Source organism: Schistocerca gregaria, chromosome 2 (genome assembly GCF_023897955.1).
Source record: "Schistocerca gregaria isolate iqSchGreg1 chromosome 2, iqSchGreg1.2, whole genome shotgun sequence".
NCBI lineage: Eukaryota > Metazoa > Arthropoda > Insecta > Orthoptera > Acrididae > Schistocerca > Schistocerca gregaria.
In genome coordinates, this window is record NC_064921.1 from 310,585,662 (window position 1) to 310,611,286 (window position 25,625).

Below are 25,625 nucleotides of genomic sequence, written 5' to 3' on the forward strand. Positions count from 1 at the left end.
TTATTTACTACTAAACAGCTGTTCTACTGCGTCAAAGGAGGTATATTGTACAATGATATGGTATTGGTCTAGTGCTCTATTTCCTTGGGCTATTGATTTTTGGATGTGATGATTTCTTCTTACTGTTAATTTTTGGTATAAGATGCTTCTAGTTTCGGGAATTTTAAGATATGTTTCTGTGTTTGTTAGTTGTGATTCTGTTGAATTTGATAACCAGCAAAAGTCTAGTGGAAGCTCTTACTTTTCAATGCTCTGAGGTGTTCTGTGTACCTGGTTATAAAAATCCTGAGTGTTGGATCCACATATACAGACAGCAATTTCAAGATAATTGCTATTTCTATATGATTCATGACCATGTTAGCTAGGAGGCTATTGATAGAGGATCCCATTGATATTCGTTCTTCTCGGAAGTACAACTTGTTGTTGAATGTAAAGTAGTTCTGCTCTATGGTGAGCTGAAGCAAGGCTGAATTTTGTGTATGGTTGTTGTCAGCATGTTTCCTTGCACTAGCTAATTTATTTACGTGACGTTGATTGTTTATTCTGTAGTAATGTGAGTGTACATGGAAATTATGTCAAATTAAATTAAAGCTGTTGTGTTTGGTATGTTTTCATTTCTTTTTTTCCCCTACTAGGTCGCTTGAGTTGCTCAGGCTTCTGTTTTATGTGTGTTTCTGTATTATCTGTACAAATTTTTTTTTTGTATTTTTGGATAAAGAATTAGTTAGTGGATTTGTGAGGCTTATCAGTTGTCTTTTACGTGAATTTTAGACAATGTTCTTTCTTTTAATCTGTGTGTTTATGTTATTCTGTGTCGTGCATAAGGCGTTCAGGTTTTCTTACTATGCGCTTAAATAAGAACTGCTACAATATCCAAAAGACGATCAAAAGAGGATATGTGGGAATGTATGGAAAGAAGAATGCACATTTGCGGTAGTGTACGCTAACGCGCTCAATTATTGTCAGTCTCTAGTTGTATAGTCAGAAAATTCGCAGTTAAGCCAAATATACCTTACCAAAAACCAGACCTCAGTAAATTTACTCGGTATACATTTGTTTCCGATGGCGTGTTTTGATCACACAAAACTTCGTTACAGAAAAAGAAAAAAGAACAGTTGAGTAGTCTTTGTGCATTGACAGTTCTTCTGTTTATTGATCCTTCTCTAGTGTAGCATCCACACTAATCACAGCAGACTCCCAGTAGATTGGATGAACGTGAATATCGTACTAGTTTCATGTTTCCGACGAGAAAAGTATATCCGCAAATTTGGTATTTCACTATGAGTTTGAAGTATAACTGACGTTTACGGGGGGTGGGGGGGGGGGGTGGTAGGGGGAGGCACTTCTCTCTCGAAGTTACGAATAGTGTGAGGAATCTTCTTGGTTCCAATCTTTCAAAGACAGTAAATAAGGATAACTAGAGGTAACAGGTCACAGTCGCTCAAGTTATAATTGGAAGGGAACGACACCAATGCACTTCAGTGTCAGCCCGATTGAGGCAGAAGTGTATATGGATCTCCTTGGTGAACATACTTGCAGGTGGTAGATGTAGGTCGTCTTGAGAGTATTTTGTTGACAGATACAGAACAAGCTCGCAATACACATGGGGAGCGACTACAGTCCACTGGGTGGCAGCTTGTAGTATAACGACATATGTACAAGTACTGCTCCTTTGTGCAGTAGACTGCTTACAAATCAGTCGCCCATCCACGTACAAAAGGGTTATACAGGGTGTCCCAATCTTTCAGGATCAAAGATAAGCAAAACATGGAGTATCCTACACTGCATATTTTCAGAAAAAGATCCAATGTTCGGAAAGGAATGATTGAGGATATTTGTTGAGCAATGAATATGCTGTGAATGTTCGTAGTTTGTTAATGTTCGATAATAAATTATTGCCTGTAACATATACTTTGTTACCGCCGTCGTAGCAATGAATGCACATTTGTCTTTGATCTATCCACAGTGCAAAACACCACTCAGTGTCCATCTCCGATTGACAGACATACAGTGTAAGTTTGTTTGTTACAGGGAATTGTAGACATGCGTTTAATGTGTGTATCAACAGGATGTACTACCCAAGAGAATCTTAAAATTTACAGAGGACATTTTTGCAAAAGCTGTAATCAGATTTGGAATTAATTTAATGGCAGTGGGTACAATCTTACCAGAAGCGTGATACATCAAACGACAGGGAGCTAACTAGGTGACACAGAAGAATTGTCTGCTGAGTAAAGTTTGAAGAACGGCGTTGGAGTAGGAGAAGGTTGTTCAGTTACCGTCTATCAGTGTACAATTCGAAGAATGTAGTGCCGAAAGTTCTTGTGGAGCAACACCTACAGCACTATGATAAATAATGCATGCAATTTGGAGCCAAATGCGTTGGAACTCAGATTCCCGTTCTGTCATTGGATTATACATTGCTGTTCTGCCATGCTGAACTTCCTATGGCTTATGATTTGTGCATTAGTAGTGTTTAAAACTGCCACAATGGACATATCACGTGTCAAGCAAATTGGAATGCCACTTTCGTCTCATAACACCAACAAAGATCTATAAGCTTGTGGCAGTAACTGAATAAGTTCAACCGAGCGACAGCTCCGGTCGCAGGTTCGAATCCTGCCTCGAGCTTGGATGTGTGTGATGTCCTTAGGTTAGTTACGTTTAATTAGTTCTAAGTTCTAGGCGACTGATGACCTTAGAAGTTAAGTCGCATAGTGCTCAGAGCCATTTGAACGATTTGAATAAGTTCAATTAATGATATCTCACGAGTTACAAGTTACCCAATTTTATTGTGACAAGTGTTGAGAAAGATTTCACTGCCTAAAACTCTGGACAAGTTCCAGTCAAACCACGCCTTCTAATCAACAAACTTTCCTGAAAGTAACAGCAGCTAGAGGGGATTGAGTCATCTGTCTTTTGGCATCCACCTCTTGTAACTGTTATACATTCAGGCAGCTCATTTACGGCGTATAGTGTATGTATACGTTGCACGAATCAGCGAGTTTATCTGCTCCTAGCATTCAATATTATGTTAACTCAGATTAGTGATTCACTGTATGCAGATGTTTGTGATTAATGACAATGCAATGTAATCTAGTACAATACTTGTAGATATGATTTGTACCACTGATAAAATACTTGCAGTGCCACTAAATCCCTAGACACTGTCAGTTCCTTTACATTGATCATTATGTCATCATTTTTCTGAAGAAATTAGAAGCTACCTTTATTGTAGTTCCATACTGCATGGAGAAAACAACATCCCGGATTTCAGTTTTACTACATTGCTATCCCACTTCCTTCTAATTGAAGCATTGTTCATCTCCCCGGTGGATCAGTGTCGAGGTCCGGTGTGCCGACCACTCTGTGGACGGCTTTAAGGCGGTTTTCCATCTGCCTCGGCGAATGCGGGCTGGTTCCTCCTATTCCGCCTCAGTTAAACTATGTCGACGATTGCTGCGCAAACACTTTCTCCACGTACGCGTAAACCATAGTTACTGTAACACGCAAACACTGGTGTTACACTCGTCAGGTGTGAGACTTTCCCGGGAGGGGGGGGGGGGGGGGGGGGAGGAGGGAGGAATGGGGTCCACTGGGGGTCTCCTGTAGCCAGTTGCGGGGTTGTGTACCACTGTGGGCTAGGGAGGGGATGAAGCCTCTCCGTCGATTCTACATCCACAGTTCAATACAATACAACTGTTTATGTCTAATAGGTCTCTCGCAATAATGTTCATAGTAAATATGAACTAAACCAAACTCCGTCCGAACAGGATATGAAGGCCCTACGCTGTGTCATCCTCAGCCCACAGGCATCATTGGATGCGGATATGGAGGGGCATGTAGTCAACACACCGCTCTCGGGGCGGTATGTCAGTTTACGCGACCGGAGCCGCTTCTTCTTAATCAAGTATTTCTTCAGTTTGCATCACAAGGGCTGAGTCCATCCCGCTTGCCTACAGCACTCGGCAGATCGGATGGCCAGCTATCCAAGTTCTAGCCCAGCCCGACAGCGCTGAACTTCGGTGATCCGACGGGGACCGATGCTACCACTACGGCAAGGCCGCTAGCATAGTCAATATGGGAGTAGCTTATTTCGTACAGACATATACGTAAGCCGTTATTTTCCTACATTTATTACTGTCAACACGAGTGTTCTTGTAATACGCGTCATTTTATAATATTACGCTATTGTTATTGTCACACATACTCATAGTAACGTAATATTTTAAAGATACTTGTCACCAGACGCGTGCTGCAACTATCTTTGTATGGAGAGCTCAAGATCACCTATGTAACGACTGGTAAACGGTAGTCAGCTGTGCATTAGGGAGTATGTAGAGTGCCTCTGTCCAAGATGTTAACACTGATTGTTAATACAACACGATAAAGTACATTGGTTTACATATTTTTATGACTGACGATGTAATTTTCGAATGTCTAACGACAGGAAATGTGAATAAACACTATGGACCTTCCTTTTTCGCGATATGTTTTCGTTGTGTTCGTTAAGTGAATCTTTGTGTCGCTACTTTTATGTCCAGTTACTTATTTACGATTTTTTTGTCTTACGCAATTAATTTTATCTCCTCGTAAGATGTTGTAAATGTTTTGTGTGGGAATGTGACATTTTATTTCGAATGTCGTTTTTTAATATATACATCAGCTCATGAGATGGCGACCCCAGTTTTATAATGGTATTTATATGTTTTGTGGTTTAGTAACAGGAACGTAATGATGGTGGACTTTGGACCGAAACTGGTTATTCAGTTTAAAAAATTTTGGTGCAGCTCATATTGGTAAAGCGTGGCGCTTTTCAAGTACCAACAAGCTTTTTGGCAACGTGCATGTCAGATTAATTTGCATTAAGTTCTCAGTGTCTGAGTAAGTTTACTGTATCCATTATGGTGTCTAGTCCCGCTTAACTTTGTGACAGCCCCTGTTTCCATACTGTGATGGATGGCCTTTCTCTTCGTCCAACGTTTAATAGACAAAGGATTCGAGGGTGTACGTGCCATATGACTTCGACGTCCTAATATAATTTGGGCGCCAGCCCTGCAGTCTAATTACGGCAGACAATAGATGGTGCACGTGCATTGAGCGCCGGTGAGTGGCTGCTTTGGCCTGTAGAAAGGACAATAGTTGTGCCTAGACCACCGGGTGGTGCATTTAGCTGGAGAGATAATTAGATAGGATTCGAGGAGCAATAAGTGGTTTAATACGCTCTGAGCGTCGCCTGCAAACCGTCAGGTAAACACGAGTGAAGAGATAAAGCTGCAGGCTATGAATTAACGGCATGAGACACCACGTCGATTCGCTTGGGGATAAACGAGTCGCACTGACAGCACGACAGTTCATTTTACTTTCATGCACCAACGGTCATGTTACGTTATAAGAAAACAGTGGTTAATCCTCCATTACCGAGTCATTCCTTCACCCAATGAAATCTGCCCTATGAGGTTTGTATCTGTACTTCATGTATAATAATAAATATAAATATCGTTATACCATTTCCCTGCTTTATTCATCTGCATTTACTAGACATTAGCTCTCAAAATAGGGGGCATGACCTTTCCATATATTATACGTTTTTTCAGCATGATGGTGAGTCACCCCATGTTCGTATTAAAGCTCGTGAGAAGTTAACAACGGATGTCCTCATCGTTGGATTGGAAGGGGCCAGCATGATGTCCGTATCGTATCTCACAGCCAAGGTTATTCTCCATTAGTTATACGAAGTTGTTAGTGTTTCACATAGGGAAGAAAGAGAAAAAGACGTGGTAAGTATGGTCTTAGCAGCTGTTGCAACGCAAAGAGGTTTCTCATCTTACATTTAAAAAGTTGTTGTAAGCGTCGACAAAAAAAAGTGTAAGAATTCTTTGAGGTGATTACTTCCTTATTCATAGGTTCCAGTTTATATTTCTCTACCATATCCATAGTCTCGACTTTAAATTAGCGAAGGAGCGCCTCACTTACTTGGATGTAGCAGGCATCTCATGTTTCTCTTACAGCTGGAGTAAATATCTGTTGCTGTTCACCAAAAGGTCTAGTTCCATTTTAAACTCAACCGAATACAACAAGTCTTCTCTAGATCAAGTTTTACGATGTAATAAACGGTTTTAAATTTCAATGTAGAGACCAGTTTGGAGTGATCGCCAACTCTGTGCAGTACTGTTCCTTGATGCGTCTTGAGACTCCATTTTCAGAAATAATTTACAGTCCAGAATGAAACTGTCACTCTGCAGCGGAGTGTGTGGCGATATGAAACTTCCAGGCAGATTAAAACTGTGTGCCAGACCGAGACTCGAACTCGGGACTTCTGCCTTTCGTAGGCAAGTGCTCCAACAAGAATTCTTTTTCCGCTATGATCGTTGTACTTGTTCGGCTCAGTCATCCCATGACCCTTGTTAAAGTTCATCGCTGATCCACTCACTCAGGTTGTTTTTATTAGAGAGGGTAGCTAACCCTCTAACCGAACACGCAGAGCTACTGTGCCGGAGACTGTGCTACCCATGCACGACTCACGATCCGTCCTCACAGCTTTACTTTTCTCAGTACCTCATCTACCTTCCAAACTTCACAGAAGTTCTTCTTGGGCAACCACTTTTACCTTAAATGTGTCAATGAAGCAGCGTGAGAACAGCTTATTTGCCGTTCCACCGATGGATATCGTTTCCATCACTCGGACGCCAACGTGGTTGGAGTGACTGTCGACCATGCAGGACTCTGTGTACGGAACATACGAATCTTCGAGCTGCCGTTTGAAGTTCCAGTAACCCTTGTCATGGACTCTCTGCGGCCTTACGGAATAATACTGAGTCACGTGGAAGAGAAGTGGCATATTTTAGAGACGCGTTCTGTACTGAATGGAGTGCGTCAGGTGCGAAACGAACTGCGCAAACACATCCTATCGTACGTGACCGTTGCTGGTTGTCGAGCGATCGTCATTTATGACGGTCAGCAGCGGACTTAGTCAGGTTGCGGGCAAGAAGGGCATGTACGCTCTGAATGCCTGCAGCGATGCCTCGTCGAGATACCACGTGCGGACCCGACGCCTATATCGCACCCGACAACAAATGGTTCAAATGGCTCTGAGCACTATGGGACTTAACATCGGAGGTCATCAGTCCCCTAGAACTTACAAGGGGATGGTCAGATTTGTCATGTCAAAACCTGTGTCGCTGTTTTTTACCACTGTGAGTTAACATTGCAAGAAGTCTATATGCAGAATTTTAGCTGCTGACGTGACCTGCAAGTATGTAAACAACTTTATGAAGTAAGACATCACTGTCGCATGAATTCCGCGCTTATAACTGCCACAGTAGAGGACCCTGGACATTTAACGTCAACATTCTCCGGAAAGAGGACTGCCGTGAAGCCGTCACTGCTACCGGACACAAATGTGAGCTACGGCGTCCTACCTATGGTGGAGATACTGAGCTACACCACACACCAGCTCTCCGCCGCTCGCTCATGGCGTGTGGACGAGGCAGGGCGCTTCGGGTCTGATCGACCATTGAGTTTTACTACATAGTCTTGCGAGAACTAGCATCGCCACAAACTTCGCCGAAGGGCCAAATGGCTGTCCACCAGACACAGGCACGGCTTTTGCAGATCACGGCTGACAGATTGAGAGGCACGCGGGTTCGATCGAGACATCAAGATTCTATCCCAGAGGAACGAAGACACCGTAAGAGAAGACTCATCACAGCAGTTGTTTCTGTGGGCGGGCAACACGCAGAAACACACAACGCCACCTCCTGTGTCCTCACAGATTATTAACGCACTATCTATCTATCAGATCGAAGGCGTGACAATGGCATTGATGACGTCCTGCAAGACCTGCCATCTTCGGGTAGAGCGCTAGGAGACACCACTTTCTTGGAATCCAGCACGTGGGAAGAATTGCACATGGCCCTGTTGAGGCGTGCAAGAAACTCATCCCCTTGACTCAACGGTCTTCCACTTGAATTTTATAGCATCTTTTCTGACGTGGTGGGGGAAGTTTGGCGGCAGATGTGCTCGGAATTCCTGGATCCTAACTTTTGCATCCCCCCTCCCTCCCCTAATATTTTGAGGGCATGATCATCCCTGTGCCAAAACCAAACAGGGTGTGCATACCGCAAGACCTCGTGCCGTTGAATTTAGTGATTTTGTATTACAAACTGTTTTCCCGCATTCTTCGTGCTCGCCTCCTCGCTACTGTCAAAGATGCCATTCATGCCGAGCAAATATGCCTGGAAGGTGGCGGTAATATAAAAACGGCGTTAAGCTCGTATAGTGATGTATTGGCGTTCATGTCGGCGCCTTCGTGGCAGTTGACCTGGGCCACCCATTTGATCGAGTTCAGTAGCATTTCTTGCAGGCTCTCTTAAAGAGAACGAGACTGTCTCCAATATCCGCAGATGTTGTTCTCCGTCTCATCCACGGAGCCCCTACCACAGTCCTGTTCAATGGCTACTGCTCACCATAGTTCACTGTTGAGCGCTCAGTACCCCATGGATATCCTATGTCAGCCTTTATTTTCGCCATTGTTTACGAAAGCGATTGGAGGGAACTGGCCTTCACAATGTGCATTTTAAACGTTGTGTGTATGCGGACAATGTAGTTTTCTTGGTGAGGTCGGCAGAATATGTAAGTACGGCGATCGCCTGGCTTCAGCGGTACGGCGAGGTGGCCAATAGCCTTATCAACCTACTAAAGTCGCACTACATGGATGTGGGCACAGGATTGAATATGAATACGTCAGTGCTCATTGCCAAAGTCCCGCTGATGAAATGTTTGTAAGTGACTTATTGTGGGAACGTGCAGCGTACAGCAGCGGATAGTATCGCAGACTACTTAATGTGATCCGCACGCAAGTTCGTCTTCATAACTTTCGGACACTTGACTTGGTCATACGGATACATTTTATCTACGTCCATCTCGCTCCAAAACTTAATCATTACACACACGCTCTCCCAATGGCCGCTACGGTAGCTGCCAAGCCTTAGGCGGCCTTACGTCATGTCGTCAGCGAGGGTAGGGCGTTCAGGAACCGTTACGAGACGATAACGTTTCCCACACATGCAGGCGGCATTGGAATGATAGACGTACACAAAATGGCGCGCGCTCACTTCCCGCGGACGATGGATCGCATACGTACTCTGAACAAGGACGCCCTCCATGGTACACTGATTCAGGAGGTGGTGCCTCTATCCCTCCGGCTGCCAATTTCTGTTGGGCATATCACGCCAGAATTGTGTCACATTCGCACCTGTCTTGTCTACATGAGTTATCTGTTAGATGATGCAGGATCCTAGAACCAAGGACTTCTACCGCTACTGTCGACGGACGCTGCCTGCTAATGTGGTTGAACGCCGCCATCCGGCGGATGGCTGGAGACGGGTGTGGAGCAACATATACTCGCCTTTCCTTCCCACCACGGTCAGGTTGCTGTGTTATGTGATAACGACCGAAAAATTCCCCACCCGATAACGCTTATATATGATAGATCTTGCCGAGAATCCTCTCCGCCCGAGTTGCGCCGCTGTCGTCACCGACATGTACCTTTTCAAATGGTTCAAATGGCTCTGAGCACTATGTGACTTAACTTCTGAGGTCATCAGTGCCCTAGAACTTAGAACTACTTAAAGCTAATTAACCTAAGGACATCACATACATCCATTCCTGAGGCAGGATTCGAACCTGCGACCGTAGCGGTTGCGCGGTTCCAGACTGTAGCGCCTAGAGCCGCTCGGCCACTCCAGCCGGCTGCACCTTTTCGTTTGTGATACTGCTGGCTCCTCACACGGCTCATGTTGGCATTGTTGCCGCGACGGACGCCTCAGTCCGTGGATCCCACCGAACAGATCCATCCCGATGTCACTGAGTTCCCTGCTACTCGTCACAACGCTACGGTGTTGGTTAAGGATATGGCATTTTCATAAATTTTTAGTGAAAGCGTTTCAGGGTTGTTAGATTTTTGGAATTATTTAAGGAGCAAGTACACGATTGCACGGCACAAAGCGTCGTATGGTTCACCTTTGTGAATTACTTGGGGTCGTTGTTTAAGCGCCCTCCAGACCACCGGGGGGTATCGGGTGTGAGAAGGGACTGAGATATAGCACTTGATGGACTGATGAGCGACACCAACGGTAATTATAGGGTGTTTCACCCTCGCTGAACGAGAAGACGACCAGGACATCCCGCCGTCTGGGTGCTGTTAACACTACCGAAAGATGGTAAGAAATAAATAAAAAGAGAGAAACGATAGAAAAAACTATTACAAATAAGAACATAACAAACAAATGAAAAACAAATAAAATATAATAAAAGTGTTATACCCCTTCCTTTATCATTTTCAGAGGGGTATTTAATTTTTGTTCGTGGGCGGAGCCTGAAATAATAGCAATCAACCGTCATAGTTAGATTTTAGGGAAAAAAAAATTGGTAGAGCACTTGCCCCTGTGCAAGACAAGAGTCCCGAGTGCGAGTCTCGGTCCTGCACACAGTTTTAATCTGTCAGGAAGTTTAATAATTTACAGTCTCTTTCGCTATGGGCTATGCAATCGTGGAGAAACTATGACCGATGAGAAGAGATACTAGCGTGTAATTTTTCTTTTACTACCCATTCGCGCACTGCTGTGTAATCCATCAAGCACTGGCACTAGAAGTCAGAACTGTCCCTAACATCCAGGAAGCTAACCACCTGAAGAAGTCACTACAGGCTACGGTATTACGTTACATAGTTGGCGGTTTGGGAATCTAGAGCAACCAAGTCGCTGATACCGTGACGAAAGAGATTCTTCGATACGAGGGTAGAAATAAAGCTTTAACTCTCATCTCGAAATAAGCAAAAAATCTGGCGATAGTCCTTTACATACGCCGCCTTCAATGTGACACAAGTTCCCCAATGATGGATGACTTGGTGGAGACCTAAATTGTAGAAGTCTTCAATTCGACGGTTCAGGAAACGCTCGCTCTCCGAAGTTAACATTGTCATCGTTCAAGAAAGATCTGTCAAAAAATGATTTCATCCTCTCTGGTAAGAGCAAGACGTTACTGAGTGCCGTGACAGCGAAGTAGAGGAGATGAGGCAAAATTTGATAGCCCAAGGAAGCTGGAACGTTGTAGTGGAGCAGATACAACCACTAAGGGGTCCTTTCACGATATTTCGTTTTGATAGCCTTCCACAGACCTTGTCACGAGATTTAGGTAGCATATTCCTGCGACTGCTTACGCCTTACGTTCAAAATCTGTTAGCACCACGCCCTGGCAATCTCAAAAACCCAATATCTCCAGTCCGAAGGTCGTTGGGTTATCGCCTTTTTCGACACTGTTGGCTGTACATGCTTTCAACTGTTTGGTCAGCACTTGTTTCTTAGGGTTGTTGTGACACACACAGCACTCATTCACATTTATTAAGCGGCTAAGGGTGTCAAATGGTTTGGCCTGCCACTATTGCTACATTTCCGCTGCTGTTTCGGTTCAGAGATCTTTTAGAATTACTACGAATGGCCGTAGAGATCAGTGGGTGGTGACCTTTCTCATGTTCAGAATGTCGTGGAAGGTTTTGAAAAGTGATCTATGACAGGTTTTCTCTTTTTTCAGTGTCGCTTCGATATCAGACACTCTTCTCCAAAGACAGAGGCCTTCCTCGTCATTCAGCGTGTGTGACCACACTGAAAATGGCTGCGTCAAATACATATGATGGTGTCTTGTTACAGGTCACTTCTAGCAACTCACCACTGATCGATGCACCATTGTCAGTAGAACATGCCAACCTTGCATGGAGTTAGAGGACTGTTGAGCTAAAACGTAATAGTAAAAAAAAAAAAAACATAATTTAAGATGCAAAATAAACTAATATTTCGATGCAACTAGTTAGACTGCCGGCTGCCTCCACCCAGCAGCGAAGAAGAGCTGCTACTATAATAACCTGGGTATTGACCTCACTAAACTAACGTTCTATTCTCCCATTCCGACGAGATCAAGAAACTGAGGTGAAAAGAGTCATGGGATACCTCCTAATATGGTGTCGGACATGCTTTCACACGGCGTAGTGTACCTACTCGATGCGGCGTGAACAAAACAAGCCGTTGGAACTCTGATGCTGAAGTATTAAGCCATGCCGACTCTATAGCCGTCCACGATTACGATAAGTATCCAGTGCCGGATTTTGTGCAGAAAAATACCTCTGGATTATGTCTTATAAATGCACAATGGGATTCATGTCGAGCGAACGGGATGGCCAAATAAGCCGCACGAAATGTCCAGAATGTTCTTCAAAACAATCGTGAACATTTATGGGCTGGTGCCATGGCACATTGTCATCCATAAACATCGTTGTTTGGGAATATGAAATCCACGAATGGCTACAAATGGTCTCCAAGCAGCTGAACATAACCATTCGGAGGCAGTGATCAGTTCAGTTAGGTGAGAGGACTCAGTCCATTACATGTAAACATAGCCCATACGACTATGGAGACACTACCAGTTAACACAATGGTTTGTTGAGAACTCGTGTCCTTGGCTTCTTGAGGACTGGGCCACAACTTAAATCCTACAATTTTTTAATTTTTATTTCTTTCTTTCTTTTTCTGAGTCTTTTGGCTCATTTTATGCAACCAGCCACGAATTTCTCTCCTGTGCCAACCTCTTCACCTACTTCGTGGCCATCAACCCTGATGTGAAGTTTCTCGCTATTCTCATTTCTGCCACTTCTCATTACTTTCGTCTTTCTTCGATTTACTCTCAACCGATATTCTGTACATATTAGACTGTTCATTCCATTCAGCAGATCACTTAATTCTGCATTACTTTCATGCAGGATAGCATTGCCATTAGCGAATCGTATCATTGATATCCTTTCACCTTGAATCTTAATTCCATTCCTGAACCTTTCTTTTATTTCCATCACCGCTTCTTCGATGTACAGATTGAACTGCACGGCAGGAAGACTACATCCCTGACATACACACTTTTTAATCCGAACCCTCTCGGCTCTGGTAGATACAGTATATTATTAACTCTCCCTATAGCTTACTCATATTTTTCTCAAAATTTCGAACACCTTGAACCATTTTACATCGTCGAACGCTTTTTCCAGGTCGACAAATCCTATGAACGAGTCCTAATTTGTCCTTCTATTGTCCTTCCTTTCTTCCATTAACAACCGCAACGTCAGAACTGCTACTCTGGTGCCTTCACCTATCGTAAAGCCAAACTGATCATCATCTGAGGCACTTTCAATTTTACTTCCAATTCTTCAGTATAATATTCTTTTCAGGAACTTGGATACGTGACCTGTTAAGCTGATTGTTCGATAAGTCTCGCACTTGTCAGCTCTTGCAATCTTTGCAATTTTGTGAATGATATTTTTCCGAAACTCAGATGGTATGCCGCCGTACTCATACATTGTACACACCAACGTGAGTAATGGTTTTGTTGCCACTTCCCCCAATGATTTTAGAAATTCTGATGGACTGTTACCTATCCCTACTTTCTCATCTGATCTTAAGTCCTCCGTAGCTTTCTTAAATTCTGATTCTAATACTGGACCTCCTATCCCTTCTATATTGACTCCTTTTCTCACTCTATCACATTAAACAAATTTTCCTTCTCATAGAGAGAGGCCTTCATTGTACTCTTCCCACCTACCCGGTCTCTCCTCTGCATTTAGCAGTGCAATTCCCGTTGCACTCTTAATGTTAGCATCCTTGTTTTTAATTCCACCGAAGGTTGTTTTGACCTTCCTCTATGCTGAGTTAGTCCAGCCGATGATTATATCTTTTTAGATTTCTTCACTTTCTTCATGTAGCCATTTCGTCTTGGCTTCCCTGCACCTCCTATTTCTTTTATTCCTCTAGTGCAAGCACTCCGGCTTCAGGCCACAAGTGGCCCATCGGGACCATCCGACCACCGTGTCATCCTCAGGATGCGAACAGGTAGGGCGTGTGGTCAGCACACAATTCTCCCTGTCATTATGATGGTTTTCTTTGACCGGAGCCGTTACTGTTCGGTCGAGTAGCTCCTCAGCTGGCATCAGGAGGCTGAGTGCACCCCGAAAAATTGCTACAGCGCAAGACAGCCCGGCTGGCCACCCAACAAAGTGCTTGCCACGCCCGACTTCACTTAGCATCGGTGATCTGACGGGAACCGGTGGATCCACTGCGGCTAGGCCGTTGCCCTATTATTATTCAGCGACATGTAATTCCGTATTCATAAATTTCCTTGACTTTTGTGCTTCGATCAACTGAAGTATTTCTTCTGTTACCCCTGGTTTCTCCGCAGTTACCTTCTTCATACCTGTTTCCCTTTCCAACTCTTGAGATTGCTCTTTTTTTAGAGATGTTCATTCCTCTTCAACTGTACTACTCACTGAGCTATTCTTAATTACTGTATCTACAGCCTTAGAGAACCTCCAGCGTGTCTCTTTAGTACTTAGTACTTCCATGCCCCACTTCTCTGCGCACTGATTCTCTTCATCACTACCAGATTGTGATCTTGTCTGTATCTATTCCTGGGTACGCCTTACGATTCAGTATCTGGCTTCAGAATCTTTCTCTGACCGTGATGTAATATAACTGCAATCTTCCCATGTCACCCGGCCTTTCCAAGTGTACCTCACCCTCTTGTGATTTCTGAACAGAGTATACGCTACAATTAGCTAAATTTTATTACAGACGTAACCGTAGGCTTCCGCGGCCGTTGTCAATGTCAATAAAATTCTTCTGGGTTAGAGACCGCATTGTCATTTATAAAATTCCAACGTTTCGGCGTCTGTTGCAAGACGCCTTCCTCAGGGTGTGTTGCTAACTGCTGAATGAGCGCATGTGTGGGTGCATATATACTATGGAAGAGTGTTGTGATTGGATGTGAGGATGAGGAGGAAGGGTACTAGGAGTTCATTTTATTGGCGTTTGCATTGCGTCTTGTTATTGGCGGAAATAGGCGTTTTCTATTGGAGTTTCCTTTACTGCCTGCCATTGGTGGAAATCGGCGAATAGGAGACTTAGCGGTGACTGCAGCGTAGCGTTGTTTACTAACTGCCTAGTATCGACTAGGCCGCGTCAGCGCTCTGTGTACCATCCTCCGCTGTGGCCTACCGCACGCCTGTTGCTTTGCGCGAGCTGTCCTTCCGCAAAGCTGTCACAACAGGCAGCCAAGACGCTGGAAGTCTGTACCCGTCTTCTCTATTCATATTATCGGGTCGCTTGGCTATTTCGATAGCCTCTCTAATCTTCCTCCTCAAACTAAACGGCTGTTTCGCCAGTACTCGGGCCTCTCGAAATTCGATGTTCATCCTGCACTGCTCATGATGTTCTGACACCGCTGATTTGCTATATTGTTTGAGGCGGATATATCTCTCATGTTCAGTTAGCCTTGTGCTTATTGGACGCCCAGTCTCACCTACATACACCAGTCCACATTCACACTCGATTTCATAAGCTCCGGCGGCATGAAACTTGTCAATTGTATCTTTTGTCGAGCCCAGAATGTCTTTTATTTTGCTACGAAAAATCGGCTTAATACCTGCCCGACGGAGAATTTTGTCCAGACGTTCAGTAACCTCTTGTACATACGGTAGCACGGCGGTGTTCTGTGCTTCGTTCTGTATTTCCCTGTTGCCCTCCTCCTTCGGCGCCATGGTTTTGCGTATCAGCCTCATGTCGTAGCCATTAGCTCCAAAAATGGTCCTGAGGTTCTGCAGTTCAGCTTGCAGGTTGTATTCATCGCTGATCCTGTAGGCTCTCTTAGTTAAAGTTCGCAGGGCCGAATTCTTTTGCATAGGATGGTGGTGGGAGGATGCATGCAGGTACCTGTCCGTGTTGGTGGGCTTCCTGTAAACTCTGTGTCCAAGCTCCCCGTCTGGCTTACGATAAACGTCTACGTCGAGAAAAGGCAATACCCCGTTCTTTTCAATCTCCATGGTAAAATGAATTTTGCTGTGCTGCTGGTTAAGATGTTCGTGGAAGTTCTGAAGCTCTAGTTCTCCGTGTGGCCAGATAACAAAGGTGTCATCCACGTAACGTAGCCAGCATTCCGGGCGTAATGGCGCGGACAGGAGTGCTGTTTCTTCGAATGCTTGCATAAAAATGTCTGCTGCAGCTGGCGAAAGAGGGGAACCCATAGCAACACCGTCCGTCTGCTCGTAAAAATCCCCTTTCCACCTAAAATAGGTGGTCGTCAAACAGTGGCGCACTAGCTCGCTGATGTCAGGTGCCATGCGTTCCTCTAAGATGTTCATGGTGTCCGTCACGGGTACATTCGTGAACAAAGATTTCACGTCAAAACTGACCATCAAATCCGTATCAGAGACACGCTTCTCTTTCAAAAGTGCTATAAAATGGGTGGAGTCCTTGACGTATGCATCTGTATGTCTCACTAAACGTCTAAGCTTCGGAGCCAATTCTTTCGCTAATTGGTAGGTCGGCGAGTTGATACTACTCACTATCGGTCGTAAAGGGAAGGCTTCTTTGTGGATCTTTGGTACCCCATATATTCTTGGTGCCTGTGGCACCTGTGGAATGAGTCTACGGGTCGTGTCAAAATTCATCCTGGTTTGCTTCAGCAGCGCTTGCGTCGATTTCACTATCTTGACCGTCGGATCCCCCTTAAGTTTATGGTAAATGGGTTCCTTCAAAAGATCCTCCATCCGCTTATCGTAATCTACTGTGTCCAACACTACGGTGGCATTTCCCTTGTCCGCCTGTATTATCACAATCTGAGAGTTGTTCTTCAGCTCCTTGATAGCCTGACGTTCCTCTTTACTGATGTTTTGCTTCGGAGGCTTTGCGTGAGCCAAGACTCGTACTGTTTCTTGTCGGATCTTCTCTGCTTCTGGTTGTGGTAGATGGCGTACCGAGGCCTCCACTGATTCGATAATGTCTTCTTTCGGTACTAGTTTTGGTGCGATTGCATAGTTCATCCCTTTCGCCAAAACTTTTGTGGCTGCATCGCTCAAGGTGTGGCTGGAGAGGTTCACAACTGTTCGTCGCGTATCCAAAACTGGTCCTTCATCTCTTGTTTTCCGTTGCAATTTGTCGAACTTCGTCACCTGGCGACTGGTGGTACATTCACTTGATCTGGAAGCTTGCTGGAAGGTTAACCTGTCGACCTTGTGCCAGTCATCCTCATACAGTTTCCCACTCAGAAAGAGGTGCAGTTCACACAGTTTTCTGTTGTTCACGTCGAGACTACCACGAATGTGACGGAACCTTTCCCGCAATAAAGCTTTGCTGGCCTGTGCACAGATTTTCCTGGCCTTGTACGATTTTATGTGGGACGTCAGCCATAAAAATGTTGGTACTACATTGGCATCCCTACATCTCTTCAGGAACGCAAGATCATTCAGCAGTTTACCTCTTTTCAGCCTCAGTGATTCGAGCTGCCTGATGTTTGCGTAAATCTCCTGCCCATACAGGTGCGTTAAATGTAACCGTAGGCTTCCGCAGCCGTTGTCAATGTCAATAAAATTCTTCTGGGTTAGAGACCGCATTGTCATTTATAAAATTCCAACGTTTCGGCGTCTGTTGCAAGACGCCTTCCTCAGGGTGTGTTGCTAACTGCTGAATGAGCGCAAGTGTGGGTACATATATACTATGGAAGAGTGTTGTGATTGGATGTGAGGATGAGGAACATCGAATTTCGAGACGCCCGAGTACTGGCGAAACAGCCGTTTAGTTTGAGGAGGAAGATTAGAGGGGCTATAGAAATAGCCAAGCGACCCGATAATATGAACAGAGAAGACGGGTACAGACTTCCAGCGTCTTGGCTGCCTGCTGTGACAGCTTTGCGGAAGGACAGCTCGTGCAAAGCAACAGGCGTGCGGTACGCCACAGCGGAGGATGGTACACAGAGCGCTGACGCGGCCTAGTCGATACTAGGCAGTTAGTAAACAACGCTACGCTGCAGTCGCCGCTAAGTCTCCTATTCGCCGATTTCCACCAATGGCAGGCAGTAAAGGAAACTCCTATGGAAAACGCCTATTTCCGCCAATAGCAAGACGCAATGCAAACGCCAATAAAATGAACTCCTAGTACCCTTCCTCCTCATCCTCACATCCAATCACAACACTCTTTCATAGTATATATGTACCCACACTTGCGCTCATTCAGCAGATAGCAACACACCCTGAGGAAGGCGTCTTGCAACAGACGCCGAAACGTTGGAATTTTATAAATGACAATGCGGTCTCTAACCCAGAAGAATTTTATTGACTTTATTACAGACCTCAATTAGTCTTTCTCCTCTATCATTTTTTGTTCGAAGCCCATATTCTGTAACCTCTCCCTCTGCTCTGTGCCATATAAATGGGTTTCAGTCCCCCATGATTATTAGATTTTCATCTCCCTTTACGTAACGTGTTACCCTTTCAGGATCTTCATATATTTTATCTATTCATCTTGAGCTTGTCAAGTTGGCATGACGTATCATTGTCGGTGACGGCTTGCCGTTAACTGTGATAAAAACAAAGTCGACATGTTTAGCTGAAGCATCATTGTCGGTGCGGTTTGCTGTTGATTGTGATAAAAACAACGCTGTGACTGAACTGTTCTCAGTAACACACTCTTTGCCCTACCATCCTATTCATAACGAATCCTAGACCTATTATAACAATTTCTGTTGGCAGTGATATTGCCGCAGAAGAAGCTGAGTAGCACAGTCACCGTAGTGTTGTAGTTATGATACTAGACTAATGCGTGTAAGATCGTGAGTGCAGAAGTCAGATAAATTGCAAAAATTTAATTTAAAATTCGATTCGACTACATTCTCGAAGTGTCCACAATTGAACTGGAATGTTCTGTAACTGTATCTATATCGTATGTATTCTGGCCGGAGGCAGTTCGCTGAGCGCTCTTGCATGTTCAAGTGCTGAATAAACCTTCGTTAACTGAAGATAGTTTTCGTCATTCATCTCATTACACCTTCTTCTACGTTACATTATTCTGGTGGAGACGTTGGGTATTGGAACTTGTGATAGCGCACATTATCGACGATACAGAGACTCCCATCAGGCCACGACATAGCAGCCGTTTACGTTGCGAGAAACCCAAGTTCGAGCCATATTCAACAGATCGCAATTTACCGGAGACAGAAGAAGAGGACGACGTCACGATGACAGCAACAGTGTTCCATCACATGAGACACCCTTCCGGGTTCTCTGTGTTGACGATAGCCAAGATCCGAACAAATGGCTGACGATATATGAGCGTATAGCCAAATGTAACAAATGGGATGACACCGTGTGTTTGGCTAACTTATTTTTCTACTTGGACGGCACTGCCAAGTAATGGTATGACAACATGGAGGAGTAGTTCACAAACTGGAAAGTATTTCAGGCCGAACTGCGGAGGTATTTCGGCGATACACAATGACAGAAGCGCAAGGCTGAAGGTAAATGAAAGTTCAGGCCACAGCGTCCAGGAGAAACTAAAGCATCCTACATTCAAGACGTCTTGGAGCTGTGTAAAACTGTGGACCCTAGAATGAAGGAGGAAGATGAGGTTGCAGATCTCATGAACTGTACTGCTGAGGGCATGTATCAAGCCCTACTCCTGACGGAGATTTCGACAGCAGACGACTTCACAAAATGGTGTCAGTATATCGAGACAATGCATGAAAAAAGAATTACAAGCAAAAAGTTTGAGCGGCTTCCAAACGTCGTATCGATGTCTGTGATGGAGGAAGGAACTGATTTTACAAGTGTTCTTCGTCAGATAGTGAGAGAGAAAGTTCTGAAGGCACTTGGATTGTAAGCTGAGCAAAAATCCGAGACGCTTCAAGAGGTCATAAGAGGGGAAGTAGAACAGACATTGAAGCCAATCTCTCGACCTTCATTTCTCCTTAACACAGTGAAACAGTCGAGACCCAGGCGAAGTTACGTTACTACAACGCCACATGAGGAACCTGTTTGGGCACCAAGGAAGACTGACGTCTAGAGGACCCAGGATAACCAACCAGTATGTTTCCACTGCGGACGACCGGGGCATGTGGTGCGCTATTGTAGAGAAAGGCGGCGCATATTTTATGACGCCCGCCCCAGAAGACAGCAGACCGATCTTAGCCGACGCCAACTCCGGGACGACGAAGATGAACGATAAGATCTGGGTGAAGACGACGTAGGTCAACACTGCCGCAAGCTAGTCGCTGGAGAGGACGCTCCCAAACACGCCGATCAAGGTCTCCAAGGTCTAGAAGCTCCAGCCGATCACCTACACGCCGCAACCTGGAAAACTAAAGGCTGCGACAGTCCTTGGAGGTGAGGCTGCCGAAGAGAAAAATCCTCCGCCGTCGATCACTACAAAAATGATAGGAAACTACGTTGATATCATGGATGGCCGACCAGCCCAGGCTCTTGAGGACTCTGGACATATATATTCTGTCATTTCGGAGAAATACGGTCACCAGTTGCAGAAAACCGTATTCGCCGACAACAAAACGTCTCTGCTGAAGGTGGCTAATGGGAAATACGTAAAACCTACAGGAAGATATGTCATCTGTGTGGGTATAAGTGGCCATCGTCGTGACGCCATTCTCGGATGGGACTTTTTGAAAGCTTCTCAGGCAATCATAGATTGTGGTCGCTCGAAAACTATCTAGACGAGATGAGATACTGTGGACGGGAAGATGCGCACCTGAGTGTGTGGAGCTATGTGTGCTGGATGAAGTGATCATTCCTGCAGTCAGCTCTAGAAAGGTAACCGTCATGTGTCATCCATGCATCAACCCATGGATCTTGTAGTGGAATGTAAGAGAAGAATTACACTGAAAAATAACTTGATCATCCAGGCTCTATCGTCTCCCTTAAGAACGGATTCTGTGAACTGTGGATAGTTAACTGTCGACGAGAACCGCAGATCCTTCCAAGGCGTACGTACGTGGCAAACGCTGAGCCGTTAATTACTGAACAGCTGAGCCTCATAGAAACCTCCCATGTCGAGTCTGTGGGCAAAATTGGAGCTTCCACTATGAGGCAAGATCTTCTAGCTCGACAGTCACCAGATCTCACTAAGGAATAACAGAAGAAGCTACTTGCCATTCTTCAAGAGTTCTCTGAATGCTTCAATACACAGATGAAGAGCAAATTAGACAAATCGACGCATGAAGCGCCGGATTAGCACTGGAAACCATTAACCAATAAGCCAGAGAGCATACCGTGTGTCAGCAACGGAACGTCGAATAATTCGCGACAAGGTAGAGAAAATGATGAAGAATGACATCATTCTACCTTTGCAGACGCCATGGTCGTCACCAGTGGTTTTTGTCAAGAAGAAGAATGGTAGTTGGCGCTCTTGTGTTGATTACAGGAAGCTTAATAACATAATTAAAATTGACGTTTACTCCCTTCCACGAACTGACAATACACTAGACTGACTGAAGGGGGCTACGTTTTTCTCAACTATGGACATGTACTCGGCATACTGGCGAATCGAAGTATATGAGGCTGATCTTGAGAAAACTGCATTCATCACCCCTGAGGGCCTGTATGAGTTTAAGGTAATTCCGTTTGGTTTGTGTAAGGCACCAGCCATTTTTGAACGGATGATGGTTAATCTTCTAAGTCACCTGAAGTGGACGATGTGTCTTTGTTATTTAGATGACATTATAGTGTTCTCAGAGTCATTTGATAAAAAGACTGAGGGATGTTCCTAAGTGTCTCTAACAAGGTAGATTGAAATTTAACCCAAGAAAGTGTTTCTTTGGAGCAATAGAAATCAAAATACTTGGACACCTTGTGTCATACGAACGTGTGCGGCCAGACCCAGAAAAGGTGAGATCTATAACGGAATTTCCTATTCCTAAAAGTATTAGTGATGTAAGAAGCTTCCTCGGATTATGTTCTTATTACCATAGTGTTATCAAAGACTTTTGTATCAAAGCCAGACCACTCCAAGCGTTATTAATAGCCGATGCTAAAGTTATCTGGGGTGATGCTTAATAAGGTTCTTTCGATGTGCTGCGAAAAGCTCTGACGACTAACCCTGTTCTTGGGTTGTAAGATGAGAGAGCACCTACAGAACTACACACAGGGTGTGGGATCAGTGTTGTTCTACTCAACTACAGAAAGAGAATGTCTTGCTGTGATCTGAGCCATGTGCAAATTTAGACAGTTCTCTATGGAAGGTCATTCACAGTTGTAACAGACCATCATTGACTTTGTTGGTTGATAGGTCTTAAGGATACAACAGGTCAACTCGCCAGGTGGGCACTACGTCTTCAAGAGTATGACATTACCATAGTGTACAAAAGTGGAAGAAAACACCATGATACCGACTGTCTCGCAAGAAACCCTGTTCAAGATCATCAAGACATTGATGAAGATACTGACTGTCTCGATGCACTCCAGGATCTCTCTGCTGAGCAGAAGAAGAACCCCAAGGTATCTGAAATTATGCTTGCCTTAAATCGGTCAGAGGATGTGAAAGGAAAATGTAAGGTAGTTAATGCATTACTTTTCAAGAAAAACCTTAATCCGTTTCGAAAGAGGTGGCCACCAGTAATCCCTAAACACATTCCCTTAGATGTTCTAAAGATATTCCATGACACGCCTGAGGCCGGAAATTTAGGATTTATTAAGACAGACGATAGGATCCGCAAGACATTTTCTAGCCACGTTTATTTAGGAGTGTCTGTCACTACGTGAAACACTGTCTAGAGTGCGAGAGGAGAAAGGCAGTTCCTCTTTAGCCACCTGACCCACTCATACCAATTTCACCAGGCGAAACACCTTTCGAGAGTGTTGGGATTGACCTCCTAGGACGATTTCCAACGTCTGCTAGTGGAAATAGATGGATTATTGTTAGCACTAACTGTCTGACACGCTATGCCATTAAAAAGCCATGAAAACAGCCGAAGCATTCAAGGTAGCCAAATTCATCGTGGAAGACCTTGGCCGACACGCTATCAGTGTTCGCCAATGTTGAGCAGAGCAACTGGAATGAGGTGCTACCTTTCGTGACATTTTCCTACAACACCGCCAAACAAGACACCGCCGGATTTACGGCATTTTTCCTGGTGCAGGGTATGAGGCGACTACGACGATGGACACTGTGTTTCCGTTACATCCTGATGACGTGGACGACTACTACTTCGGCCAGGTGTTAATCAGAGCTGAGGAAGCTCGGCAGTTAGCTCGATTCCGCACGCTGCAAGCTCAAGAAAACGATCGCCGAAGATATGACATGGGCCACCGCTCTGTTGTCTACCAGCCTGGTGACCTCGTCTGGATCTTCACTCCTGTTCGGAAGGTTGATCTCTCTGAGAAGCTCCCCAGGCGCTACTTTGGAACTTATAAGGTTGTAAGACAGTTGTCTGATGTTTCTTATGGAGTTGAAGGTTTCGACCCCGACATAAGACGACGAAAGATGTGAGATACGGTCCACTTCCTTCGAATGAAGCCCTATAAGGATCCTTCAACCCTGGGTAAATTCGAAGCTCTAGCGACAGGCAACAAGCGGAAAGGTGACTAAGATCGTAGCGACATAGGAAGTTCTAAGAACATCACCGCCTGGGCTAACATCAGTCATCGGGAGTCGGAGTATGCACGACCGATGACTCGTTTATGAACTAGGAGGACGTAACACCGAGACGCTGATCTCTTAAGGAGGGAGCAATGTCGCAGAAGAAGGTAAGTAGCACAGTCACGGTGGTGTAGTGGTTATGATACTAGCCTATTGCATGGAGGATCATGAGTACAGAAGTCACATGAACAGTAAAATTTTAAATTCTATGTTCGATTGGAGTACATTGTAGAAGTATCCAATATTATTCTATACTGATCTGACCAGAACTCTTTGTCTTCTTTCTGTCTCACTTCACTGACCCCTATTATTCCTAGACTGAGCCTTTGCTTTTCCCTTATCAGGTACTCTAGCTTCGCTAACACGTTCAAGCTTCTGACACTCCAATCCCTGACCCGTGGAACGTTATTCTTTCGTTGGTTATACAGTTTTTTTTTATCATACTTACCTGTGCCTTGGCAGTTCCCTCCCGGAGATCCAAATGGGTGATTACTCCGGATCTTTGGCCAATGGCGAGATCATCATGACACTTTTTCAATTACAGACCACATATAAAGTGTATACATAATATGTGTTTTTAATGCAGTGGCTTCCTTTGCTTTCTGCATCCTCATACCGTTGGTCATTGGTTATTCTTCCGCCTTCAGGGGCAGTTTTCCACCCCAAGGACAAGCGAGTGTCTTGAACGTCTATCAGCTCTTCAGGCCTGTTCGACAAGGCCGTTGGCGGAATGAGTGTTAATCAAAATTTAAGTCTGGTATGTTTCGAGCCCGGCACCTAGGATATTTTGATTGCTAACCAAAGACGCTGCTTCTTTTTTTTTAATTATGGTAACAGAATAATGCGTAAGAGGAGGAAGAAAAAAGGCGAGAACATAGCCGACAAACTACCACCATGCTCTCATGATATGTATCAACGATTGTTCTTATGGAGCTTTTTATATTTCGGTAAATTTTTAATTGCTATTTATTTTGCATTTTTTATATTTTCTAGTTTTTATACAGGATCCAAAAGCATAAGGACAACCTATGCCCCTGCCAGAATCCAACATCTCCGCCTGAGCAATAGGAATGCCTTCGCGAAAGAATAAGGCTGTCCCCGTAGAATATTCGGGTGCGACAGTAAAGAGCATACAAAAACAAGGTAAGGAGAAATCCCTAAGTAACGCTACCTGTAAGAATACTGTGTCCGCACATGAATCATAAATGAACTGATGCAGCGAAGCCAGTCGTAATTCTGACTCCACACGATTAACATTTAAGGAAAGGAACGTGTGGGCTTGGGTCATTGATCACAGCTATACAGGGATGTACGGAACGTGTCGAGCAGAATCAGGGAGACAGCTGACCGCCAAGGTCTGTTGAAGAGTTTACATTGAGAGAACATTTTCCTTAGCTTTATTACGTGCCACCACACGGTCAGGTTGTGTATGCTACTTCTGTCGGCTACGTGGCATGGCGGCCCCTGCAGACGTATGTATGGGAGAGGTTGTAGACACAGCTTCCTGCCCTTCAAAACAAGGGACATGTAATGCAGGTCCAGTCACTAAGGTGGTAGCATTCTCTGGAACTTTCAATGCAACAGGTGATACTTGTTCGCTAATTTTATTCTCCTCGGGAGTTGCTGTAAGCAGAAAAATTCGGGAAACCTTCGGTGGGTGAAGACGAACGAAGAAGCGGGACAATACTGCATTGTCTCAGACTGTAACGGAGGACACAAAGACGAAGGAGAGGCTCCGCTCCCACTCCACACACAGGCATCTCACAAGGAGCCACTTCGCGAGCAGGAGGGATGCTGGAGATAATTTCTTCGCTACTCAACGTACCACGTACGGGAGGTACCGTAGCATCGAGAGGAGCAGGGGACCACAATCTATGCGGAGAATGATGGGGCAGAAGGTACAGCCAAATCCTCACCCTCACCATCTTGAGTTCGACGTCGTTTGTTTTTCGCTGTTACAAAATGGTTCAAATGGTTCTGAGCACTATGAGACTTAACTTCTGAGGTCATCAGTCCCCTAGAACTTAGAACTACTTAAAACTAACCAACGTAAGGACATCACACACATCCATGCCCGAGGGAGGATTCGAACACCTGCGACCGTAGCGGTCGCTCGAA